Source organism: Petaurus breviceps, unplaced genomic scaffold (genome assembly GCF_028583685.1).
Source record: "Petaurus breviceps papuanus isolate PSGF00001 unplaced genomic scaffold, PetGlider_PUasm1.0 80, whole genome shotgun sequence".
NCBI lineage: Eukaryota > Metazoa > Chordata > Mammalia > Diprotodontia > Petauridae > Petaurus > Petaurus breviceps.
The window spans coordinates 7,117,456-7,143,820 of NW_027186540.1; the positions used below are offsets into that span (position 1 = coordinate 7,117,456).

Genomic DNA, 26,365 nt, shown 5'->3' on the forward strand with positions numbered 1-26,365 from the left:
TAATTTTTTCAAAAATGTATTTTTTTCCTCCTTTCCTTGAGAAGAAAAAAAAAAGCAAAATCCTTGTAACTAATATGCATAATCAAGCAAAATAAATTCAGGCACTGACCACGTTCAAAAAATGTCATAGCCTGTGTTCTGAATCCATCATTTTTGTCAGAAGGTCAGTAGAAAGATAAAGTTCTTGATGTAAGTAAGGCTCTGTTCTTTTTTGTCCCTATCAGTTCAAACTGGGTTAGTACCTCCACAGCATAACCCATACAATTCTAAATTTGGCAAAGCATACCTTGTATGCCTGGTCAGGACAACAGCAGTATGCTCCTACACATGGTGATGAAACCATGGAAAAGGTAGCTCTTCTCTGAGAAGATAAGTAACTAGAACTGCAAGAAAGTTACATCAATCAGATTTTCACAATGCATCATGCATGTTGATGTTTTTGGATACTGAACTAAGGGACTTAAACTCACTTAACTCATCAGTTTTCTCAGGTGCAAAGTAATCCCCAATATCAGATATTGTGCTTTAAAATCTCCCAAGAAAGTAGTTATTAAAAACAAGGTATTGAAACATTTTTCACAATCTCCTACAGAATCAGGAAAAATAATTCTATGCACTGCCATCAACATAAGATTTAAAGCAAGACTTAACTGGATTGTTAAAAAAAACAACACTAAAAAGTTGTCAAAACAAAGTGTACCTAAATCTTCATATAAAGCATTCAAGGTTAATTTTTTTAAAACGTCTTTATATATTCTAAGTATAAGATAACAAGTTTGAAATCATTGAGATATTAGCTGTGATAACACCAAATTTAATCAAGCAACACGAGAACTCACTAATAAAATTATATACCAAATACCTCAAACACAATCTGATTAAGATGCAAACACTGTGTTTTCAGAAAGCCCACTATAACAAAACTTTCAAATATTTACCAACCTTGAACGAATGAATTAATCATAGTCATTCTTGGTTGTATATGTTGCCCCAATACAGAATGCTCCTGTTCTCACTCTAAGGAATCAAAAGCACTATCTTCATTAGCAGTTAAAATACATCATAAGCACCTAAATAACAGCAGTTTCAATATGGTTAATCATTTCAAAAGACACGTCACAGAATTCCCAAAAAAGGCTGGGTTTCTTCTACTCAAATAAAGGGGGAAAGTAGCCAAGACAGATGGTATTCCAGATTCAGTCTGATAACAGGAGATAAAAAGTAAACAAATGCCGAAGTCCCAGAATCTGAATCATAATTCTCTCATTGACTGATGTATGTCTGCCTGTCATATAGCTATCTCTTTTTTAATGAAGCAGTATAAATATACCATTATTGTATATTACAAGAGTAGCTAAGCTAAGCTAGATACAGCATCTTTTTTGACACCAACAGCAACCCTGTCAGGTATTATCCCTATTTTACACAGGAGAAAACTAAGCAAGTTGCCATTAGTCACAAAGTATGTAATATTATTACAAGCAGTAACTGGAATCAGGTAAGGATTTGAGGTAGACCCTCTAGACTCTAGCCAAGTACTCCATGCCACAGGTCTCTCCGTAGTTGTGTGGGTGCTCCATGGCCCTGTCTTACCTCCATTATCATTCCCACGCACAGGTCTGGATGGTTATTGAAATTCACTTTTTTTTGGCCATACTGTCATTTTGCATTTGCTGCAGATGAGTTATCTGAGTTGTGAGCACTACATAACTTAAGAAGGAACAGGCTTCTGCTTCGCTGCAGTCATTTCCCCGTCTGTCACTACACTGCTCAAGGAGTTACAGCATTACAAAACTCCCCTTCTTCATGTCAAGGCCATTTTTCTCCCTGAAGTACCCATTACAAAAAAAACTGTGAAAATGTCCCACCCACCATCTTTTTTTCCACATACAAATGTGAATACTTTGTAAAAATTCTTTTACAAATATAAACTCTGCCACAAATAATGATAAAGTGGTGGTAATACATCATGAATTACTAACTCCAGTCTGGTATGCAAAAGACTTACTTTCTAGTACTAAAATCACTCACTGATTTTCCCTGTGACCTTGAAAACATTACTTAACCTAAATTTCCTTTTCTTCATTTTAAATTGGGGGTCCTGAACTAAACAATCTCTAAGGTCCCTTTCAGCATTCCTTCTATTTAACATAATACTTAACATCAGGGGTAGTAGCATGTGGCCAAATTTAATACTTGATATATACTAGCTACAAAATAAACCTAAAACTTTAATTTATGAAATTACAAAGAGAGAAATTAGGTTTCTTCAACTAAGACTCTAGTAAGGAAGATAGAAAAAGTAAATAGGGTAAAATTGTAAATAGGGTAAAAGGGATGTGAATGGGGGTAAACAGGGAAAAGTATTTTGCCAGAGGCAAGTAATCTGCGTGTATGTAAGAAAGTGTTTTTAATCTAGCAAACAGTGTATGGGGAATACCAAGGAAAATTAGCTAAGATGTGTTCAGATTGATCAAAATTGCTAGATACTTTATATGCCCAATCTTCCGTTATAAAATCCAAAATTCAGGGCTAACTCAAGGAGAAGGTTGTCATCAGACTCAGTTGGAGACAAATCTCCAACTTCTATCAGAAGATATTGGAGGATAAGAAAATCCTAGTCTTAAAATTTAAGTATTGTTTCTTTGCTTTTTGTATTCATTTTCAAAAGGTGCCCCGGGATTTTTTGTGTTCTTCACTTCACCTGGAAAATACCATTCATGGTGAAGAGTATCCCAACCACATTAAGAAAATAAATACTTTATTTCACACCAATCAAGAACTCACCCAAAAAGAATAGTAAAATGAAAATGCAAAATTTAGAACCATCAGATTTAAAATCAGAATCAGCAGGAAGAGATCATAATTTTCCCATCTGCCTAGATTCAGAAATGATACTGCACAGAAGTACTAATGTTTGAATCACTTTTTAAGCAATCTCATGAAACTTTACAGTCTGAACAGGCCCAACAAGTTCTAAAGTCTACTCTAACCAATCAAAAGATCTTTTTGTAAAAATTCCCTATTTTTTTTAGCTCTCTGAACTGAAGGGCTTGTGGTTAGTTATGAGTAATTTCACAACATTCTTTCAGAGAAACTCAGTCCACATTGTGGTGTACAATTTTAAGAGGTTCTAAAAGAAAAACACTAGCTGTGCTCTCCCTGGATCTACATTAGGCACATGACTAAATTTTCAAACCTTAGGCATACAGACATTGGAGAAGAAAGGAAATCCTCCAGATCCTATTATCATTTGCCTTATAACAGAAAGAGTGTTGGTTCTAGAGTCAGAGGACCTGTATTCCAATCCCATCTCTGACCTTTTCCTAGGACAAATCCCTTAGCACCCCAGCGAGCAATTTAACTGGGCCTCAGGATCATTATCTGTAAAATGAAGATGGATTAGATGGATGACCTCCAAGGTTTCTTCCTATTTTAGATTTATGACACTTCTTATGTAAGGTGGATACTCTAGCACTAGCTTCTTCCCAGATACTAAGATGCCTATGAGTAAAGGACAAATCACTAGTTTTGGGGGGGACTTTTTGTATGTAATAAAACAAAAGAGCTGGACTAGATAACCTTTCCAATTCTAAATCTAGGATCCCATGAAGACGGCAGAAAATAAAGTGCCTCTAATGACTCTATTCAAACAGGGAAACTCTAGAAGGGCAGGTTGGCATATCTCTCCCATGTACCTGGAACAGCAGAGTGCTCTCTACCTACACGCAGTAGGTACTGCCATGCTAAATGGAAATTATTTCATCTGACAGTCTTCTGGCCCTAATATCCACAGGTCCTAAATATTTGACTTTTTATCTTGTAAGGAAGAACTAAAAATTCAGTAAACTAGTTTGAGAGTAAAAAACACTATTATGGACACTGTACCTGCTGTCATTTCCTGACTCGTGAGCACTAGACATATGATCCACAGAATAATGCTTAAAGTTACTGCTCTCTCAGAAAGAGCATCTGATCCTACATACACAGTATAAGGACAGGAGTAAAAAAATTAGCTTTAGGCATGTACAAACCATTCATTCTATTTTTTCTTGACTCCATTGTTGCCTCCAGGCAAGTCTCTCAAAGGCTCTCCAAATCTCTATTTACATAGAAATAACATCTAACAGAAATAAATGCAAAGCACTTGGCAAATAAACTTCTGTGTAAATGCCAAAGACTGACATGCTTGGGAAAATATCAAAGGCATTTACTACCTCCCCACAATATGTATCTTTGCAGATGCGTCACAAATTTAAAGTTCAAGGGATGAAAATAAAGGGAGAGACCCTTATAATAGACAGAAGGCACAGTCCAGATTGCTGGTTAAGATGCTGCCATTGGCCAGTAGGTGGCACTAGCTGTACAGGTAAATATACCTCCCTAGTTAATAGTAGTAGTATTCTAAATTCTATTAAAACCTGCAAAATAAAGTGATTTCTCAACCTGTTCTCTAAACCATATTGGTGGAACTGAATTACAGGATAACAATATAAGACACAGAGATGTTTTATAAAAGAAACAAATATTTTGTAACCCACAGATGTTTCTGATATTGCTCACTGCAGCAGCACATTGTAATAGAAAGAATTTGGGAGCTATAGTCAAAAAACCAAGGTTCAAATCCCAGTTCTACCACTTAACTATGTACCCTTGGGAAAGTCACTTGCCCTCTGTGCATATTTGTAAAATAAGGCAGTTGGACTAAAGCAGGGTCAATAAACTTTTAAAAAGTTATTTTTGATAAATGTATTTCAATATAATTGGTTTTCTTTGTAATTCTATGCACTTTGGTTTATGTATTTAAAAACAGTCTGAGTAGGAGCCCATAGGATTCACCAGACTTACCAAAGGAGTCCATGACACAAAAAAGCTTAAGAACTCCAGGAGTCAAGGACCTTTAGGGGTTCTTTCCTATGTAAATCATACAAAAACCCTATCAAAGTTACATAGAAAGAAACCACAGTTGCTATGTCCCCGATGCCTGTGCATTCTTCCTACTTTTAACCTTTCAGTTGTCAGTTAAGACTAAGTCACGACTTTTTAGTTCTAACATTTAGGACTATAAGAGCTGTCAGAAGTCCTCTTACCAAATATCAGTGGGTCCTCCAACTGGTTTGAGTGTGTGTCTGTGTGAGGAAGAGGGAAGAATAGTTGTTCTCTGTTCCAGTCAACTGGACTGATGGCTGTTCACAAAACAGTACATTTCTTACCTGGAATGCACACCCAGGTCCTCAGTTTGTCATACCAAACTATCAAAAAATTATTTTATAGAGCTAGAAAAAAAATAACAAAATTCACCTAGAAGAACAAAAGCTCAAGGCCATCAAGAGAATCAATGAAAAAAATGTGAAAGAAGGTGGTTTAGCCATACCAGATCTCAAATTGTATTATAAAGTGGTAATTATCAAACAGAATGGTGTATCAGTACAATAGAATAGGTATAAATTACATTATGACAAATCACCATAGTAATCTAGTACCTGATAAATCTATACAAAAATGACAAATATGGAAATATTTTACATAATTGCACATATATGACTTGCCCAAGGTCACAAAGCCAGACTAGGTCTTTACTCCTCCAAGTCCAATGGTCTTTCTGCTCCACCATATAAACTCCAGCACCCTAAATTGCACTTTTTAAAAAACTAATTTTTTTTTCACCGTTCACTTCCATAAGATTTTGAGTCCCAAATTTTCTCCCCATCCCTTCCCTCCCCCCATCCCAAGACTGTGCAATCTGATACAGGCTCTACACATACATTCATATTAACTATATTTCCACATTAGTCATGGTTGTAAAGAATTAGAACCAATGGGAGAAACCACAAGAAAGAAGAAACAACTCCCCTCCCCCCCAAAAAAGAGTAAATATTATTCTTCGATGTGCATTTAGACTCCATAGTTCTTTTTCTCGATGTGGATAGCACTTTCAATCATGAGTCTTTTGGAGCTGTCTTAGATCCCTGAATTGCTTAAGCAGGGATAAATCTATAAAAGTTAGTCCTTCCACAATATTGCTACTATTGTGTACAATCTTTTCCTAGTTCTGCTCACTTCACTAAGCATCAGTCCATGAAAGGCTTTCCAGGTTTTTCTGAAAACTGCCTGCTTATCATTTCTTATGGAACAATAGTATTCCATTGCATCCATATATCATAACTTGTTCAGTCATTCCCCAATTAATGGGTATTCCCTCAACTTCCAGTTCTTTGCCGCCACACAAAGAGATGCTATAATATTTTGGTACATGAATTCGCTTTTCCATTTTTTATGATCATTTTGGGATACAGACCTAGAAGTGGTATTGCTGGGTCAAAGGGTATTCACAATTTTATAGCCCTTTGGGCATAGTTCCAAATTACTCTCCAGAACAGTTCAATCAGTTCACAACTCCACCAACAATGCATTAGTGTTCCAATTTTCTCACATCTTCTCCAAAATTTATCATTTTCCTGTTTTGTCCTGTTAGCCAATCTGATAGGTGTGGTGTGGTATCTCAGAGTCATTTTGATTTGCATTTCTTTAGTCAATAGTGATTTAGAAGCATTTCTTCTTATGATCATAGATAGCTTTAATTTCTCCCTCTGAAAACTGCCTGTTCACATCCTTTGACCATTTATCAATTTGGAGAATGACTTGTATTCTTATAAATTTGACTCAGTTCTCTATACATTTTAGAAATAAGGCCTTGAGGGGCAGCTAGATGGCACAGTGAATAGAGCACCGGCCATGAAGTCAGGAGGACCCGAGTTCAAATCCGGCCTCAGACACAACACAAAACTCAGACAAAACACAAAACACCCATGTGACCTTGGGCAAGTCACAACCCTGACTGCCCTACCTTTCCTCCTCCAAAAGAAAGAAAGAATGAGGCCTTGATCAAAGATACTGGTTGTAAAAACTGTTACCCAGTTCTCTGCTTCCCTTCTAATCTTGGTTGCATTGGCTCTATCAGTACAAGAACTTTTCAATTTAATGTAATCAAAAAATTATCCATTTTGCATTTCATAATGTTCTTTATCTCTTGTTGAGTCATAAATTCTTCCTTTCTCCATAAATCTGACAGGTAAACTATATCTTGCTTTTTCTACCAGTTTCCTTATAGTATCAGCCTTTATATCTAAAGCATATGCCAGTTCTGACTTTATCTTAGTATAGGGCATAAGAGGTTGGTCTATACCTAGTTTCCATCATACTATTTTCCAGTTTTCCCAGCAGTTCTTGTCAAATATTGAGTTCTTATCCCATAAGCTAGAGTCTTTGGATTTATCAAACAGTAGATTACTATAGTCACTGACTACTGTGTCCTGTGTACCTAATCTATTCCACTGATCCATCCCTCTATTTCTTAGTACCAAGTAGTTTTGATGATTGCTGCTTTATAATACAATTTAAGATCTGGTATAACTAGGACCCCTATTTCTTTTCATGAATTCCCTTGATATTCTGGACCTTATATTCTTCCAGATGAATTATGTTATTATTTTTCTAGCTCTATAAAATAATTTTTCAGTAGTTTTATATGGTACTGAATAAGTAGATTAATTTAGGTGGAATTGTCATTTTTATTATATTAGCTCAGGCTAATCATGGGTAACTGATGTTTTTCTAATTATTTAGATCTGACTTTGTGTGAAAAATGTTTTGTAACTGTGTTTATATAGTTCCTAGGTTTGTCTTGGCAGGTAGACTCCCAAATATTTTATAATGTCTACAGTAACTTTAAATGGCATTTCTCTTTCTCTTGGGCTTTGTTAGTAATATATAGAAATGATGATGATTTACATGGATTTATTTTATATCCTGGAACTTTGCTCAAGTTGTTCATTATTTCAAGCAGTTTTTTACTTGATTTTCTAGGATTCTCTAAGTATACCATCATATCATCTCTAAAGAGTGATAGTTTGGGGGCGGATAGTGGAGCAGTGAATAGAGCACCAGCTCTGGAGTCAGGAGGACCTGAGTTCAAATCCAACCTCAGACACTTAACACTTGACTAGCCGTGTGACCTTGGGCAAGTCACTTAACCCCAAATGCCCTGCCTTCCCCCCTCCAAAAAAAACAAGTGATAGCTTTGTTTCTTCTTTGCCTATTCCTTCAATTTCTTTTTCTCCCCTTATTGCTAAAGCTAACATTTCTAGTACAATATTGAATAACAATAGTGATAATAGACATCCTTGTTTCACACCCAATGTTACTGAGAATGCTTCTAGCTTATCCCCATTACATATAACGCTTGCTGATGGTTTTAGGTAGATGCTACTTATCATTTTAAGGAAGACTATTTACTCCTATGCTCTCAAGTGTTTTTTAATGTGAATGGATATTGTATTTTGTCAAAATCTTTTTCTGCATCTATTGATATAATCCTATGATTTCTTAGTTTTGTTGTTGATATGGTCAGTTACGCTGATAGTTTTCCTAATATTGAACCAGCCTTGTATGCTTGGTATAAATCCTACCTGGTCACAGTATATTATCTTCATGATAAGTTGCTATAATCTCTTTGCTAATATTTTACTTAAAAATTTCACATTTATATTCATTAAAGAAATTGATCTATAATTTTCTTTCTCTGTTTTGGTTCTTCCCAGTTAGGTTATCAGTACCATATTTGTATCATAACAGAATTTGGTAGACCTTCTTTGCCTATTTTCTCAAATAGTTTATATAGTACTGGAATCACTCTTAAATGTTTGATAGAATTTACTTGTAAGTTCATCTGGCCCTAGAGATTTTTTAATTTGGAAATTTCATTGATGGTTTGTTCGATTTCTTTTTTTTTTTTTTTTTTTGCCTTTTGGGGGGGCAACTGGGTTTAAATAACTTGCCCAAGGTTACGTGGCTAGTTTTTTTTTGTGTTAAGTGTCTAAGGCTGGACCCTAATTCAGGTCCTCCTGACTCCGGGTCGGGGCTTTACTCACTGCGCCACCTAGCCACCCTGGCTTGTTCAATTTCTTTTCCTGAATGGAGTTAAGTATTTTATTTCTTCTTCCATTAATCTGAGCAATTTATATTTTTGTAAATATTCATCCATTTCACTAAGATTGTCAAATTTATTGGCGTACAGTTAGGCAAAATAGTTCCTAATTATTGTCTTAATTTCCTCTTCATTGGTGGTAAATTCACCCTTTTCATTCCTGATACTAACAAAAAGTTTGTCTATTTTATTGATTTTTTTCATAAAACCAGCTCTTAATTTTATTTATTAGTTCAACAGTTTTCTTAATTTCAATTTTATTAATGTCTCCTTTGGTTTTAAGAATTTCTAGTTTGGTATTTAATTGGAGATTTTTGATTTCCTCTTTTTCTAGCTTTTTTTGCATGTTCAATTCATTGATCTCTTCTTTCTCGAGTTTATTCCTGTAAGCATTCAGTTATAAAACTCCCCCCTAACAACTGCTTTCATTTCATCACATAAGATTTGTTGTGATGAACGGTATTTTTTAAGTAAATTTATATTTTATTAAATCACAATAGCATCTACACAAGCTTGAAAAATATACACAGGGACATATTTATTCAGTCCACAAGTTACTCGATAGCTTTCTGAATCTTGTTATGGGATTACTAACTGACAACAGGAGGTTAGTGAGACAACAAAATTCTATATATGCCTTTAGCCAAGTATTAATTTCCTGCCTTATAGCTAATTCTAAACATATTTTACTAAAATAAGCAGAACACATTTCTGCACTTAGAGACCTCACACTCATAAGTCCAGGATTTCCTGGTAAAACTTGTGTCTCACACCTATAGCAAATGAGGTTCACAGACCTAGATCAAATACAAATGAACACAAGCCCAAAAGGCAAATAAGAAGGCCAGTTTGAGCAGCCAGCCTCAATGAGCTGCCAGTGGGCAAAGAGGTTCTGACCTTTGTATAAAATGGGTAAAAGGGATACCTACAAATCAAACTAGGCTATATCTGCTAATTAGCCTATGCTAATCCACTTTAAAATTACCTAAATGAGAAAAGCTTAGAGTGGTTTTAAAATAACAAACTCAAAGAATTTAGGGTCCTTTCCCAGGAAAAGTGCTTGAATCCACTGAAGCAAAGAAAACTTACACCTGAGTACAGTCATGGAAATTTTGGTCCTTTCTGAATGTCCAGATCATTCATTCCTCATTCTTCCTACACTTAGTTATAAGTGACTCAGAACTTTTTCCTCAGTTCAGCAGGGTGGAGCCAGATGTTCTTTCTGAGAAAAAGTCCTACCTTGTTCCTCTCTAAGCTGGATCACAAAACCCACAGCAGTATATCTACTTTCTGTTAAAAATAAACAGTCACAGGGAGGCTAGGTGGCGCAGTGAGTAAAACGCTGGCCCTGCAGTCAGGAGGAGTTTGGTTCCAGCCTGAGACACTTAACACCCACACAAAAATACTAGCTGTGTAACCTTGGGCAAGTTACTTAACCCCAAATTGCCCTCCAAAAAAAAAAAAAAAGGCAAAAAAAATAAAAATAAACAGTCAGGGGGCGGCTAGGTGGCTCAGTGAATAGAGCACCAGCCCTGGAGTCAGGAGGACCTGAGTTCAAATACCACCTCAGACACTTAACACAAAACTAGCTGTGAGACATTGGGCAAGTCACTTAACCCCAATTGCCCTACCTTCCCCCCTCCAAAAAAAAAAAAAGGTTTATGGGGCAGCCAGGTAGCACAGTGAGTAAGAGCACCAGCCCCAGAGTCGGGATGACCTGGGCTCAGACACTTTGCACCCACCCAGAAACACCTGGCTGTGTAACCTTGAGCAAGTTACTTAACCCCAACTGCTTAAAAAAAATAAAAATAAATAAACGGTCAAATGGTCAATACTGCATCAAGCACAGAATAAATACAAGAATCAAAATAAGCAAACTTCTCATTTGCTGAGTCAAAACCCAACTGGGATATTTCTATCATTATAGGGAAGGAGAGTTCATAAATACAGTTTGTATTCAGTCAAAGGGCTGCACCTGAGGACCTAGAGGGCCGCATGTGGCCTCAAGGCCACACCTGGTAAACCAATCTTTCCTTTTTGAAACTTCCTCCTCCTTTGACTTCATACTCATTTTCTCTTCCTACCTCTCTCATTTTTGTTTCCTTTGGTGACTTTTCTTCTTTCTAAACCTTAAATATGATAGTTTCCCCACAGTTTAGTCAATGGCTTTCTGTTCTCCTTTCTCTTCACTCTCTCCCTTGGTGATCTCCCTCCTTTTCACAGCATCAAATAACAGGATCATAGATGTGTAGCTGGAAAGAGACTTCAAAGAGGCCCTTTAGTCCAACTTCCTTATTTTGCAGATGTCCCCTGACTACAGAGCCAGTACCCTTTCCACTGTGTCATGCTGTCTCTTTATCTATATGAATGACTTAACCTCAAAGCTACAACTGCCTTAAATTCAAAAAAATCCCTAAAACTAAGCTTCATCGATTCCCTCAAATTGGCTCCCACTACTGACTTCTGCCAATGGTACTATCATTCTTCTAGACAGTTAAGCTAGAAACTTGGAAGCAAAACTGGAACTAGAGTAGGCAAGATATGAACCTAACATGCAAAGAGAGATGCAGTTTTAATGATCATTTTACAAGCAATATATTGCTACAACAAAATGCCTTGCTGCTTTCCTGTCTACCAAAATTCTGTGCATCTTACTCAAATTCTATGTTCTCCATAAAGTTTTACTTGACCACTCCAACTGACGATTATTTATTGCTTATATCACTAATTCGATAAATAACAATACCAAATAATTTGCTTTTCACATGGATATGTCCAGTATCCTCAGTAATACCATACATTCATTCTCTCTAGATCTCTCCCCACCCCTATACACCACACACACACACACACACACACAGCAGGTACTCCACACATATAGCAGGTTACTCAGTCAGAATCTGTTTCCTCCTTGACCTTGTCAATAGCCAGGACACCTTCAGGAGGCTTGGGACACTTTAGTAAATCAATTTTATATAGGTCCAACAATGAAGCCGTGGTTAATAGGCAGACCAAAGCTTTCAGTCACTCTTAACAACCCTTCACACCTTGTTGCTGGAACCTCCCTTCTGGAAGAAGCTTCCCTCTCAAACTAAGCCTAGGAAAACTTGTCAGATTCAGTTGCCTAGAGAAATTCCAGTAAAAGTATTCTCTTTGTCCTAGGAGGTTATTTAATGAAATAAAAGCAATAATAAACATTCTTCTAAATTCTGAGCCCCCAGTCAGAGAAGCGACTGTCAAAAATATAGCAATCTGACATCTTTCTTCCCACCTTATCTAGCTTTATTTCTTCAATAGCAATGTGGGTGGTTAACAGCTTTTATCATATTTGCTCATTTAAAAGACAAAATAAAAGATTTAAAATAGAAAGATAAACTTTTAAGAAAAGGGATAAACCTCATACTCCAAGTCAGTCTCCAACAAGAAAGGGAAAAGTGAGAAGGAAAAAAATTTAAAAGGTGGAGGTGGGAAAATTATGAGTCCAAGTCCAGGCAAAACTCCCAAGGGGAATATGGGCTGATGGATGAGGAAAAGGAGGAGAACACCGGTTACTCAAGTTCAAAATCCAGATCTCTTTAAGATGCCTGGAGTAGATGTGGCCAAAACTTTTATAAAGGAAACTGAAGGGTCAAGAAGTGTTTTGTATTTGTTCTCTAGCTGTTTTCCATCTATGTAGGGTCTTATTTCACATTCTTTGAGGGGTCTTCTCTTTCTTTTGATAAGGCAATGGTAAAGAGAACTAAGCAGTAATATAAACCAGTCTTCTTGTCTGGTTAAGAAATAAATGCAAGCACAAAATCTGGCACAAATATTCTCCTTAAGTAATTAGCAATTCATTAATATGCAGAATTTAATCTAAATAAAGTCCTAAGAGAAATTCCGTTCTATTTACAGATTACTTCAAATCAATTAAGCTTAAAATTGTTATAGATTCGGATAAACTATATTTATCAAGCTATTTTTGGTAAGTCCTAATTCAGTAATTCTATGTAAGGTGGGTTTTTTTCTCGTCAACATAAATTCAAGCTATATAATGAAATCTGACCCTCAAGAGCACTCCTGTTAATGTAATTAACAAATGATGGGTGTTCAACATACATTTACTGAAGACCAACTGCAAGTAAGACAGTCATAAGGCTGAGGTGAATGACACATGAGACTTGCTGATAAAGAATTCACAATGCAGAAGCACAAAGTGGCAAAAAAGACTACTACTAGATAGTTTTCTATTGTAGTTTAGTACATTTAAAATGGCATCCAGTCCTGCCCAGTGCCCTATCCCCTTCCCCTAGAATTGACAATTTAAAAATTATTGGACTACCTGAAAGCCACGATCAAAAAAGGAGGCTACTAGACGTCATCTTTCAAGAAATTATCAAAGAAAACTGCCTTGATATCCTAGAACCAGAAGAAAAAATAGAAACTGAAAGAATCCACCTCCTGAAAGAGATCCCCAAAACTCCCAGTAATATTATAGACAAATTCTAGAGTACCCAGGACATGGGTATGAGTTGATTTTGATGCGATCAGATCTAAAAAAAAAATTAAGAGGCAAGAAAGAGGAATGTACTGGGAGAAGGGGACTGGGAAAAGTAGAATAGGGTAAACTTATTTGACATAAAAGAGGCACAAAAGAGATTTCACAGTAGAGGGGAAAATGGAGAAGTGGTCAGGAGCACTTGAACCTTACTTTCTGTTTTTTTTTTCCTTTTTGGAGGGCAATTGGGGTTAAGTGACTTGCCCAAGGTAACACGGCTAGTTTTTGTGTGTATGTGTGTTGAGTGTCTGAGGCCAGATCCGAATCCAGGTCCTCCTGACTCCAGGACCAGTGCTCTATTCACTGCACCACTTAGCCACCCTCTTGAACCTTACTTTCATCAGAATCAGCTCAAAAAGGGAATAACACAAACTTAGTTGGGTATAGAAATCTATCTTATACCCTACAGGGAAGTAGGGAGAAAGAGGGATAAGAGAAAGGGGGGCTGATAGAAAGGAGGGTGGACTGGGGAAAGTGGTAGAAGCAAAACACTTTTGAGGATGGACAGGGTGAAAGGAGAGAGAAAGACAAACGGGGAAACAGGATGAAGGGAAATACACAGTAAATCATAACTGAAAAAATTTACATTTGAAAAATTTATCTCTGATGAAAGCATCATTTCTCAAACATAGAGAACTAAGTCAAATTTATAAAAATAAGGGCCATTTCCCAATTGATAAATGGTTAAAGGATATGAATTGCAGTTTTCAGATTAAGTAAGTCATATAAAAAATGACTAAACCATTACTGATTAAAGAAATGAAAATTAAAACAACTTTTGAGGTACTATCTCATGCCTATCAGATTGGCTAACATATGACAGAAAAGGAAAAAGGCAAACACTGGAGGGGATATGGGAAAATCAGGACACTAATGTGTAGTGTTGGTGGAGTTGCGAACTGATCCAAACATTTTGAATAGCAATTTAATTATGCCTAAAAAGTTATAAAATCATGTATAACATTTGACCTACCAATATAAATCCTGATCGTATCACAGCATTTAAAAAAAAGGAAAAGGACTTATATGTACAAAAACATTTATAGCAGCTCTTTTTATAGTGGCAAAGAATTGGAAATTAAGAGGATGCCCATTAATTGGGGAACAGTGCAACAAGTAATATGTGACTGTGATAGAATATTATTGTACTATAAGACATGGCAAGCAGGATGTTCTCAGAAAAAACCTGAAAAGACTGACATGAACTGCAAAGTGAAACGAGCAGAACCAGGAAAGCACTATACAAAGTAACAGCAATAGTGGATAATGAACAACTGTGAATCACTTAGCAATACTCAGCAATACAATGACCCACAATTCTCAAGTACTTAAGATAAAAAATGCTACCTATCTCCAGAAAAAGAACTAATGAAGTCTGAACACATATCAAAGCACACTTTAAAAAAACCAAAATTTATTTTTCTTGATTTTTTTTTTGTTTTAGACTGTTTTTTTCTTAACATAGCTAAGATGGAAATATGTTCTGTATGATTGTACGTGTATAATCTATATCAAATTGCTTGCCTTCTCAAGGGGTTGGGGGAGAAAAGGGTGAGTAAACTTATAACCCAAAATTTTAAAAAATAGATGTTAAAAACTGTTTTCACATCCAATTAGGAAAATGAAGTATTTTTTTTTTAATGTGAAAGCCATCTCAGAGTGCCATTTATTTAAGGTAAGAAAATGAATGAAGCTATTTCCCTTGGTTCACTCCACTTTTCTTAAGGAGTAATATCTCTTTAACTTAAAAGATTACCTGTAAGACACATTTTGAGGATTTTTTTCTAGCAATGACGTTAGATTTGCCCTAATCCATGAGTACCCTGATTTGCCCTAATCCATGAGTACCCTTGCCAAGTTCTCTCTGTGACCTAATGGAATGAATTTTGTCAAGACAATGAACCTGGTGCTAGATAAACAATCTGTATAACTGTAGAACAAAACCAACTAACCCACAAAATGCATAAACTTTAGCACAATGTCAAACATAGGGGTTTTCAAAAACAAAACTTTTAGGTATTACATATTTTAAAGTCACAGAACTATAATAAATCTGAAAGAGATTTAATTTTCTATAGAAAAAGGCAATGTAATATAGTAGAAAACCACTGGCTCTGTAGTCAAAGGGTGTATATTCAAATCCTACCTAGCTCCTACGTGACTTTGAACTGGTCATAAGTTCTTTACCATTAGTTTCCTTACCAATAAAATGAAAAGATGGACTATATGTTTTTCAATCCCTTCTAGTTCTAAAGCTGTGATCCTATGTGTTATATATAAGGTAAATGGTAAAAACACAAATTTATGCCACTTTGTGACAATAATCCAATCTGGAATGGAGACTGGGGGAAGAGAAGAAAACAAGTATTTGGATGGAAATATCAGGGGACAAAAGTTGTTAGGTTATAATAAAATGTACTGAGTTAAAGGCCAGGGATCTGCTTCATCTCTATGGATGAGAAGTTATAAAGATTATGACATTTCTCATTACCAAGTATTCCTTGATTACACTTGTTAAGAAGTATGTCCCTAGAGAGTATAGAGGGCTATAACTGTTAGAAGAAAAAGGTACTGGTTTAAGAAATAAACATCTGCACATAAATGGAATATGTTACATATACTCTAACACACACACACATATATGATATATACACTCGTTTCACAAATACACCTAAAACCTGATGTTTTTTGTTAAATAACTCCATGAAACCCTACGGGTCCTCAGAATATAGATGGAAAACCTTTAACAAACTATTTGAGTTAAAGTCATAAGATTGCTATCAAGAAACTGTTTCAGGAAAGTTGAGATATAAAGCACTACAGGCTTTGGGATCAGAAGAGTTTTCCCTTTTTCAAATGATAGCAGCACTGCATTGCCTTACTAGTTCTAGAAAAAGAAGTGGCTATGGCAACCCATAGAGATGCTATTACAGGAAACCATGGACCCATATTTTGTCACAAACCTAAAGCAAACCAAGTAGGTGAGGGGATGTAAAGAGCAGAGGAAAATGAAGAATAATGATGTTGTTTTAAATAGCAAAGAAGCTGCGTGTTTTGACAGAGCTAAAGACCTTAGCTTAAGCACTATTAAGATACAAATTAAATGCCCTTAGACACTAAAATCTGGGGAAATAAATGAAAAAGTAGATTCTGCCTTCTCAGTGAGTCAGGTAAGAAGTGTTTGATAAATCCCAAAAGACCATGGTTTTAGAATACCTACAATTTCCCTACCTTAAAATTCATTCCCAATTTAAGAGGCAATATAATGTAAGGAAACTGTAATGGACTCAAAGAGAAGAGCCCAACTGATCCAACCATTTTGGAAAGCAATTTGGAACTATGCCCAAAGGGCTATAAAACTGTGCATACCCTTTGACCAAAGAATACCACTACTAGGTCTGCATCCCAAAGAGATCATACAAAAAGGGAAATGGACCCACCCCCCACATGTACAAAAAGATTTATAGCAGCTCTTTTTGTGGTGGAAAAGAACTGCAAATTGAAGGGATACCCATTAATTGGGGAATGGCTGAACATATAATGTAATATTATTGTGTTATAAAAAATGATGAGCAGGCAAATTTCAAAAAAAACTGGACTTACATGAACTGATGCCAACTGAAGTGAGTAGAACCAGGAGACCACTGTACACAGTAACAGCAACATTGTGCGATCAACAATTATGACTGACTTAGCTCTTCTCAGCAATACAATGATAAAGACAATTCCAAAAGGGTTGTGATAGAAAAGGCTATCCACACCTCCAGAGAAAAAACAATGAATGCAAATCAAAACATACTATTTTTACTTTTTTTTCTTTCTGGTAGTTTTTCCTTTATGCTCTGATTCACAGCATGACTAATGTGGAAATATGTTTGATATGATTTACATACATAATCTATATCAGATTGCTTGCTATCTGGGGGAGGGGAGGAAGGGAGGGAGAAAAATTTACAACTCAAATTCTTATAAAAATGAATGTTGAAAATTAATGTTACTTGTAATTAGAAAAAAAAATACTAGTAAGTGGGGAAACAAACAACAAAGAGAAGAGGACTGGATTCTAGTCTCAAGTCTGCCCTTAGCTTGCTATGTTACCCTGAGCTGCTGTGGGGGCAAAAAAACTCACTGCCCAGAGGCAAGCAGAAAAGTAATAACCCTCTAGAGCCCACTGGTAGGTCCATACTTGAACCTATTACAGCTTGGAGGGACCTATTGAATAACTCAGGACATAGCTTTTAAGAATCCAAGGACACATCGGGGCGGCTAGGTGGCGCAGTGAATAAGAGCGCTGGCCCCAGAGTCAAGAGGACCCAGACTTGAGGATCTTCCCTGCCCCCTAATAAGCAGAATGTAATCACATGGAGTCTGTAGTGGGAGCAGTTTGCTGAAGGATGGAGCAGAGAGAGACCACAGGAAGCTGGGAGTCGGAGCAGTTAGAGCTGGAGGAAGGAGAGGACACACTCAGGGAGACAACTAGGCTTGTGAGTGTTTATTTGTGGGAAGACTAAAGGATGGTGTGGCTCTCTGCTGTGCTATGGTGTATTAACTTCTTTGTTGCCATGATGGATTCAGTTTCCTGGTATTGGGATTTGTCTCTCTGGTGCCTGAATAAATGTTTTGCTTCTGTCTTCTATACTGGAGAGTCTGTTAATTTTGCAACTGAGAACTACATTGGCATATTCACAGTCAACATCAGCTCTGTGAATACTGCACTGGCGCTACAAGTAGGAAGTGGATAAAAACAATAAGAGTTACTTACATGTATATAATGCTTTAAAATGTATAAATTACATCCTTCACAACCACCCAATAAGTATGATTTCCTGAATGGAGAGAACTCTCAGTTTTGGAAAGTTTATGCACCAAAAGGACTGCAAACTATGATTTAGCAGGTCAATCCTAGAGATCTGTCTGAGGCATGTTGGGAGTTAAAATGGTGCTGACTACAATGTCCCATAGCTAGTATCAAAGGAAGTATGTGGAGCAATGCCCACAGTTTTCGAACTTTTTGGTCTCAGGATCCCTTTAGACTCGTACCCCAAATAGCTTCTGTTAATGTGGGTTATATTTACTGATGCTTTACAGTATTTTAAATTAAAATTGATACATTTAAATATAATCATTTAAAAATAAACCCATTACATGGTATGTCCACATATTTTTATGAAAAATAACTTTTTTTAATTAGCTAGAGGAATGTCACTGTCTTACAATTTTTGCAAATCTCTTCTAAGTTCTGACTTAAAAGAAGACAGCTGGACTCTGGAGTAGTATTTTAATAGGCAAATAGTGTCTTGGTATTTTTATTAAAACTGTTTTGACATCAAAGACTCCCTGAAAAGGTCTCAGGGAGAACTGCTACACTATACAATTATGTTTCTATAAAAACATAATGGAAATAATGGAAACATTATTGCCTCCATTTTAAAGTTGGAAAAAACAGATTTAGAGAGGTAAAAATACTTGCCTACAATCACAACAGAAGTATTAAATATTGCAGGCTGGATTCAAATTCAGATGTTTAGATTTCATGTCCTGTGTTCTTTGCACTACCTTATATAGTATCCCTTAAATAAGTCATATAACCTCTTGCTACCTCAGTTTCCTCACCTGTAAAATGACTGGATTGAATTAGATAATCTCTCAAATCACTTTCAGCTCTACAGTTATTGGAACTCTATGAATTCATCACTCGCATATCTCCTTCCAGTCAGTGATTTAGATCTCATCTTTTCTCTTTTCCTTGCCCACTTCTATTTTTTTTTTTTTTTGCTTTTTGGAGGGGGGAGGTGTGACAGTAATGGCAATTAAAGATTCCCCTGTATTGGCTTGGTTTTCAAATTGATTGTGTTAAAACCCAGAGCTTGTTAATCCCACCTGTGGGATGGACTTGTTGATGTGAAAAGAAAGTCCTGAACTGGTAGGAGCTGGTGACGTAGATTTGGAGAGACAAGAGAGAGGCGGAAGACCTTTTTGGAAGCAGCACCTCGTGGAGAGAGAGAGACTAAGAGAATTGCTGGTGGCCGCTTTGAATTGCCCTGGACTTTTGAGACCTGCCCCCTGAGCTGCCAAGGACTGAGGAGACATGGCTGTTTTGCTGGTACTTTGTCTGTCTGTTTTGATGTTATTTTGCCAGATTTGTCCACTGGTGAAAGACAGTCCTTTTGTTGAAGAAGTCCTGGAACCTGGATGTTCACTAAGAAGCCCTAAGACTGTCCTGCAGACAGAGAGTGAATACTGTCCACTGGTGAAGGACAGTGCTGTTGTTGCAGGGGTCTGGAGACTGTCCTGCAGACAGAATGAATACTGTCCACTGGTGAAGGACAGTGCTGTTGTTGCAGGGGTCTGGAGACTGTCCTGCAGACAGAGTGAATACTGTCCACTGATGAAGGACAGTGCTGTTGTTGCAGGGGTCTGGGAGCCTTTCTGTTGGTTCAGAAGCCCTGAAGAAGGATTTTCTTGTTGTATGTTTACAGAAATCCTGGGAGAGGGCTTTGCTAATGTGTTCAGGGGTTCTAGGACTGTTCTACAGACAGAGGATGAATTCATGAAGGGACTGGCAATGTATCTTATGGCCTTGCTAAGCCTTGTCTCCCCAGGAACTAAGATTGCTGAGAACTTGCCTCCTGTCAAGATGAAGAAAAGACCTCCATTTGGGTATTAAGTGCTGTGTTTAAACTTGATGTAACTCTGGGGTAATTGTGATCCAGGGGTGGGGAACTTTTGACCTTATGTTTGGAAACTAATCTCCATTTGAGAAGAGGGGCTTTGTGGTGGACTTAATTAAGGTATAGCCTAGGGGTGGAGAAGTTTTTAGAACAGAGACTTTGTAATTGATTGAATGTTTGGAAAGTCCTGGGGTGGGGTAGTCCTTGGAGATTATTTAATCACATTTAGTAAATGCTGTATTTGGAATGATGTCATGTTTTGATCTTCTCTGTTCTTGGTTCACTGAATAAAATGGAGAGCACCTATGCTGGTATTTTGAACCTGGGAAGTTGTCTTTCCTTGGCATTACATTACAGGAGGGGAGGGCAATTTGGGGTTAAGTGACTTGCCCAAGGTCACATGGCTAGTTTTTTCCTTGCCCACTTCTACTACTAAAGTCCAGAATAATCCAAACTAAACTAAAAGATGGCGTCAACTTTTCCTACTCACTCTTTTAACTTGGGGGGAAGGGGCAAAAGAGCCTTTGTTTGTCTTATCTATGTACTACTTAAATCACAATTACTTGTGAACTGGGTCATGCTTTTGGTTTGTTGAGGTATAGAACCAGAAACAGTACAGTGAGCAGACTGTTTACTAAGCAACTAATTAACTAGTGTCAAAAGTCCCAGGTGAGGCTTTGAACTCCACTCCAGAAGCAGCTAGAACAAGATGCAGATTTGACAAAGCAAGAATTCATTTACAAGACCAAAACAATAACAAAACAAAAATATCAAACAAATGTCTGGTCATATTTTCTATTTTTTTTATCCCATCCTTCAATCTGCTTAGAAGATTGATATAACTCATGCTACAAAGATTTGGGTAATTAATGAAAACCTTGTTTAATAAAGCTAAGCCACATTGTTGCAATAAACTATATTGTGACAACAAATACAGCTGGGAGGCATGAGGATTTTAAGAAAAAACCTTTCTCCTCCACAAAAAACGTGGACTTATCCAAACTATTTCTTTCTACCCTTGTATTGTAAGCATTTCCCCCCTAAGGATTATTTTGACTTAGAATAAAACATATGAAGAAATTACTATAAAGTAGAACATAACTATAGCTTCTAAAAGCTATTTAAGTACTGCAGGCTGGGTACGAAGTGTCCTTTATTCACTAGCCCTATGTGTGACCAAGACCAGCTAGGAAGATAAGAAAGGGAATATCTCTGTATCCTCCCTCCAATCATAGACAAGACTGGGCATCCTCTTTTTCTAGGGAGGTTCCACATTTTGCTCCATTTTTTTTTCAAGTTACAGATGACTTGACTTTTGTGTTCCTGAATAAATACAAACAACTATCCTAGCATAGAAAAAAAATGGCCTATACCCATCTGTGTAACTCATCCCCTTTTCACTTCCCACTATTCTTTACATGGCCAGTCTTACCTATCTGAATTTTGACAAAAGGGACCACAGAAATACCCATGGTCGTGACACTAAACCTCTTATGTGGAATAAAAATTTACAAGAGTAACTGAGGGGGTGGCCAGGTAGCACAGCGAGTAAGAGCACAGGCTCCAGTGTCAGCATGACCTGGAGATCAAATCCCGGGCTCAGACACTCAGCACCACACCCAGAAATAACTGGCCGTGTAACCTTGAGCAAGTTACTTAACCCCAATTGCTTAAAAAAATATGTTTTAAGAAAAAGTAACTGAGACAGCCCTTTAATTTGCTACCATACTGTATAAAAAAAGTGGCTGGTTGCATACTTTTATATATATAACCAAGAGCTTTTGGCTCCCTTAAGAGGGTCACAATAAACAGGCAAAGTCTCTCTTCCTTTTTGAATCACACACAGCTAGGGTAATGTTTTTGTCATAAGCACAGATAATGCTTCCCTTAATTCCCTTTCTCCTTCCCTTTTCTTTTCTCTTCCCAATTAGCTCAGAAAAGTTTCTCTCACTTCCAGTTGGAAATGCAAACACCACCTTATTCATAGTTGATTAAAATACGATTAATGCTAGTAATATACCTCTCCCAGAAGGGAGGTGAATGTGGGGAAGGGGACTCATAGTTTAAAATTCTAAAAATATTCCAGTCCCCTTCAGAATTACAAGTTTCCTGTCTCTTCAATAGCCTCCAACTAAACCAACTCATCTTCAAATATCAGTATTTATTCAAAATAAATGAAAAAAAAAAGCTCAATTTTGTTACTGTTTTGCTTTCATTACCAGTATTGTATGGTATTTTCTCTTCTGTAAAATAAAAGGGTTGAATCAAATAATTTCTAAGACTCCTACTTAAGATAGTATTTTTCTTAGCAAATATATAGAACTTCAGCGGTTTAAGGACCTAATTGTCATTTCTAAAGTATATGTAGAAAATATGTCATAATTCCAAAACAACCCATATATACAGTCAACTTTTACAATTTAACATGTTTGTGAATTGGGGCTTCCCAAGCTTAATGACTGTATGGATAATAACTTTTAAAGAAGAAATATTAATATTATTTGATTTTTAGTTCAAAAGGAGAAAGATAAATATATGAGGATTTAAACAATCAAGCATTTCTATCAGTCTTCTGAGGCTTGTCTGTGTCTAGCTACACTCTAGGGCTTACTTATTTATACAGCCTAGGGGCTTTCAATTAAAGTCTGTTTTCCAACCTGCCATAGTTTGTGCTGATCCTTTGGGCTTTCTGTGAATAACAAGTAATATATCTTACCACTGACTCTCAAACAAGAATGGGAATCCACACCCAAAAAGAATCGTGTAACTGAAAGGAGTAAGGTCAGGAGCAATTTTGCTCTAGCTATACCCACCTTCCAAAGCAAAGGAGGAAAATTTCTCCATTTTAGTGGGATGTAAATCCTCCTACAAATGAAATAAATGCAACTGCTTTTGACCTAATGGTTGGAGTTTGAAAGACAGTATGGGGTCCTGAGTGTTGAGTTATAATCACGAAAGGCTCTTTGTACTATCTTGGGTTGTCAATTAGTCCATCTGCATTTTAATTCCAAAGCAGTAAAGTGGTAACCACAGCAGTAGTAATTTCCTGTACGGGACTTTGAGGTTCTGTAATAAGGTACAAGTTTATGTTATCATTAATGGTAGCTTGCTGGCATGCATTTATCCTTAACTTTTCCATCCATATAAACTGAAAGTTTCAACAAATTTCAAATGCTATCCTTCTTTATGTATAGTTACATCCTCAATAAATAGACATAAGAACTAAACTTCATTTACATTCCATCTTTAATCTCTGCATGCACTCTGCCCATCAATCCAATTCCCTTAGGAGACTGATAGGGCCTTTGCTCTCTTTTCCCACAGACTGATTTGCATATTTAAAGCAAAACAAAAACAAGAGAGACTAGCCACCAAATAATTTACCATAAATAGCTATTTCATTCTCCTTCAAACTCCTCACCTAAAACAGAAACTGTGTCAAATCAGTGCTGGAGCCTGAAGAATAAGAGAAAATAACAATCTTGGACCCATTTTGCTTTCCTAGATCAAGAACAATTTGAAAATTTCAAGAAAGAGCAGAATCAGAACAATCAAAAAGTTCTAGCAAAGAACTCTGCAAATACAGATGGATCAACTTGGAATGATAACAGAAACACATAACCCAAGATTTAAAAAGCAATTTTTTTAAATTCTAAAAATCATTATGACTGGTCTTTGTTCATAATTTTAATAGGTTAGGTCATATCCAAATTTTAATTTATAATAGTTCAACAAGGCCAGTTATAAGGAAAATCTAAGATTATTGGATCTACTGGGATTAACAGTCAGTCAAAATACGTATTGTTTGAAGCATGGATATCAGGCACCATTCCAGTGTAAGAGTCACTGGAGAGAGAATGAGAAGCAGTTCCAACAACTTAAAGGACTCTGAAAAGAAATTTCTAAAACGGAAAATGGGGAGGGACTGGGGTGAAAAATAAAATTATTACAGTTTTACGATTAGTACATAATAGACAAAGATAGATAGATGTGTGTATGCACATATACTCATATTTATTAACTCAAATATTCTACATCAAAATAACTGAATGATTGATTACACACTTGTGAGTCATAAAGTACCAAATAGGCAAGCCAATAATCACTGGACCCTTCCTAACCCAAGGCTTTTAATACTCAATGACACTGACCAAATCTAAGGATTTCTTCACTGTCCTAAAGCATCAACTGAGTCAAAATACTCCAGAGCAGCACCAAGTGTTAAGTAAAGCAAGGCCTAGGGCAGAAGAAACACTGAATTTAAGAGTTGGAGATCTCGGTGGCTTTTGATAAACCAATCAAGGCCAGTTCTACATAGAATTTAAAGAACTTGGTCATTGCTCTGAGTTACTCAAGTTTAGCCTGCTTTTCTTGCAAAAGAACTCATTGCTCAAGAACTTTGCACTTTAACTGTATTCAATAACTTCCCAACAACATTAATGCCTCTCTCACCTCTTTTAAAATAAAAGTTCTAATCTTCTTTGGCTGCTATAAAAATTATTTGTTTTTAAGACACATCTTATATAAAACAGGGGAGCACTAGGCCTGTTACTTTCACTAACTGTGGAAAAGACCAGGTAGGACAGATGGTGTGTCGATATGTCCTTCCCTTACAGGAGGCTTGTGATAGTAATGGCATTTAAAGATTCCCCTGTATTGGCTTGGTTTTCAAACTGATTGTGTTAAAACCCAGAGCTTGTTAATCCCACCTGTGGGATGGACTTGTTGATGTGAAAAGAGAGTCCTGAACTGGGAGGAGCTGGTGACATAGATTTGGAGAGACACAAGGGAGAGGCAGAAGAACCTTTTTTGGAAGCAGCACCCACGTGGAGGCTGAGAGAGAGACTAAGAGAATTGCTGGTGGCCGCTTTGAATTGCCCTGGACTTTTGAGACCTGCCCCCTGAGCTGCCAAGGACTGAGGAGACATGGCTGTTTTGCTGGTACTTTGTCTGTTTTGATGTTCTTTTGCCAGATTTGTCCACTGGTGAAAGACAGTCCTGTTGTTGAAGAAGTCCTGGAACCTGGCTTTTGGTTAAGAAGCCCTGAGACTGTCCTGCAGACAGAGAGTGAATACTGTCCACTGGTGAAGGACAGTGCTGTTGTTGCAGGGGTCTGGAGACTGTCCTGCAAACAGAGTGAATACTGTCCACTGGTGAAGGACAGTGCTGTTGTTGCAGGGGTCTGGGAACCTTTCTGTTGGTTCAGAAGCCCTGAAGAAGGATTTTCTTGTTGTATGTTTACAGAAATCCTGGGAGAGGGTTTTGCTAATGTTTTCAGGGGTTCTAGGACTGTTCTACAAACAGAGGATGAATTAATGGACTGGCAACTTATCTTGTGGCCTTGCTAAGCCTTGTCTCCCCAGGAACTAAGATTGCTGAGAACTTGCCTTGTGTCAAGATGAAGAAAAGACCTCCATTTGGGTATTAAGTGCTGAGCTTAAACTTGATGTAACTCTGGGGTAGATTCAATTGTGATGCAGGGGTGGGGAACTTTTGACCTTTTTGTGTTCTATGGTTGAGTAAAATGAATGTATTTTACTTAGATTGGAAACTAATCTCCATTTGAGAAGAGGGGCTTTGTGGTGGACTAAATGAAGGTACAGCCTAGGGGTAAAGTAGTATTTAGAACCAGGACTTTGTAATTGATTGAATGATTGGAAGGTCTTGGGGTGGGGTAGTACTTGGAGATTATTTAATCACGCTTAGTAAATGCTGTATTTTGAATGATGTCATGTTTTGACCTTCTCTGTTCTTGGTTTGTCACTGAATAAAATGGAGAGCACCTATGCTGGTATTTTGAACCTGGGAAGTTGCCTTTCCTTGGTGTTACAGTACACTCATCCTCCAGGAGAGTAGAGGGGGAAGTGGATGAGAGGGAGAATGATGGAAGGGAGGGCAGGCTGGGGGGGAGGGAAGTTGGAAGCACCCACTTTTGAAAAGGGACAGGATTAAAGTAGAGAATAGAACAAGTGGGAGGTGGGATAGGAGGGAGGGAAATATAGTCAGTCTTTTACAATATATCTACTATGTTATTGTTTTGCATTAGCCACACATGTACAACCTATACTGAACTGCTTATCTTCCCAGTAAGGGCTGGTGACAAGGAAGGAAGGGAATGGATCTGGAATTGAAAGTGTTAAAATCAAATATTCAAATATATATATATATATA

The 26,365-nt window shown here is 37.0% G+C and overlaps 1 protein-coding gene across 5 annotated transcripts in view; it reads right to left on the reverse strand.

Annotated features, from left to right (window-relative positions):
• Positions 1-26,365, reverse strand: part of LOC138176003 (protein FAM107B) — a 182,585-nt gene that overhangs the window by 21,146 nt on the left and 135,074 nt on the right. Inside the window, exon 1 of one of the 5 annotated variants that reach the window (XM_069106694.1) lies at positions 13,308-13,326. The exons of 3 other annotated variants lie outside the window; for them this stretch is intronic. The gene's annotated coding sequence lies outside the window, so the exon portion shown is untranslated. Of the gene's footprint in view, positions 1-286; positions 397-13,307; positions 13,327-26,365 lie in introns of those variants that run through there. One more of the 5 variants, XM_069106690.1, reaches the window with a different exon arrangement.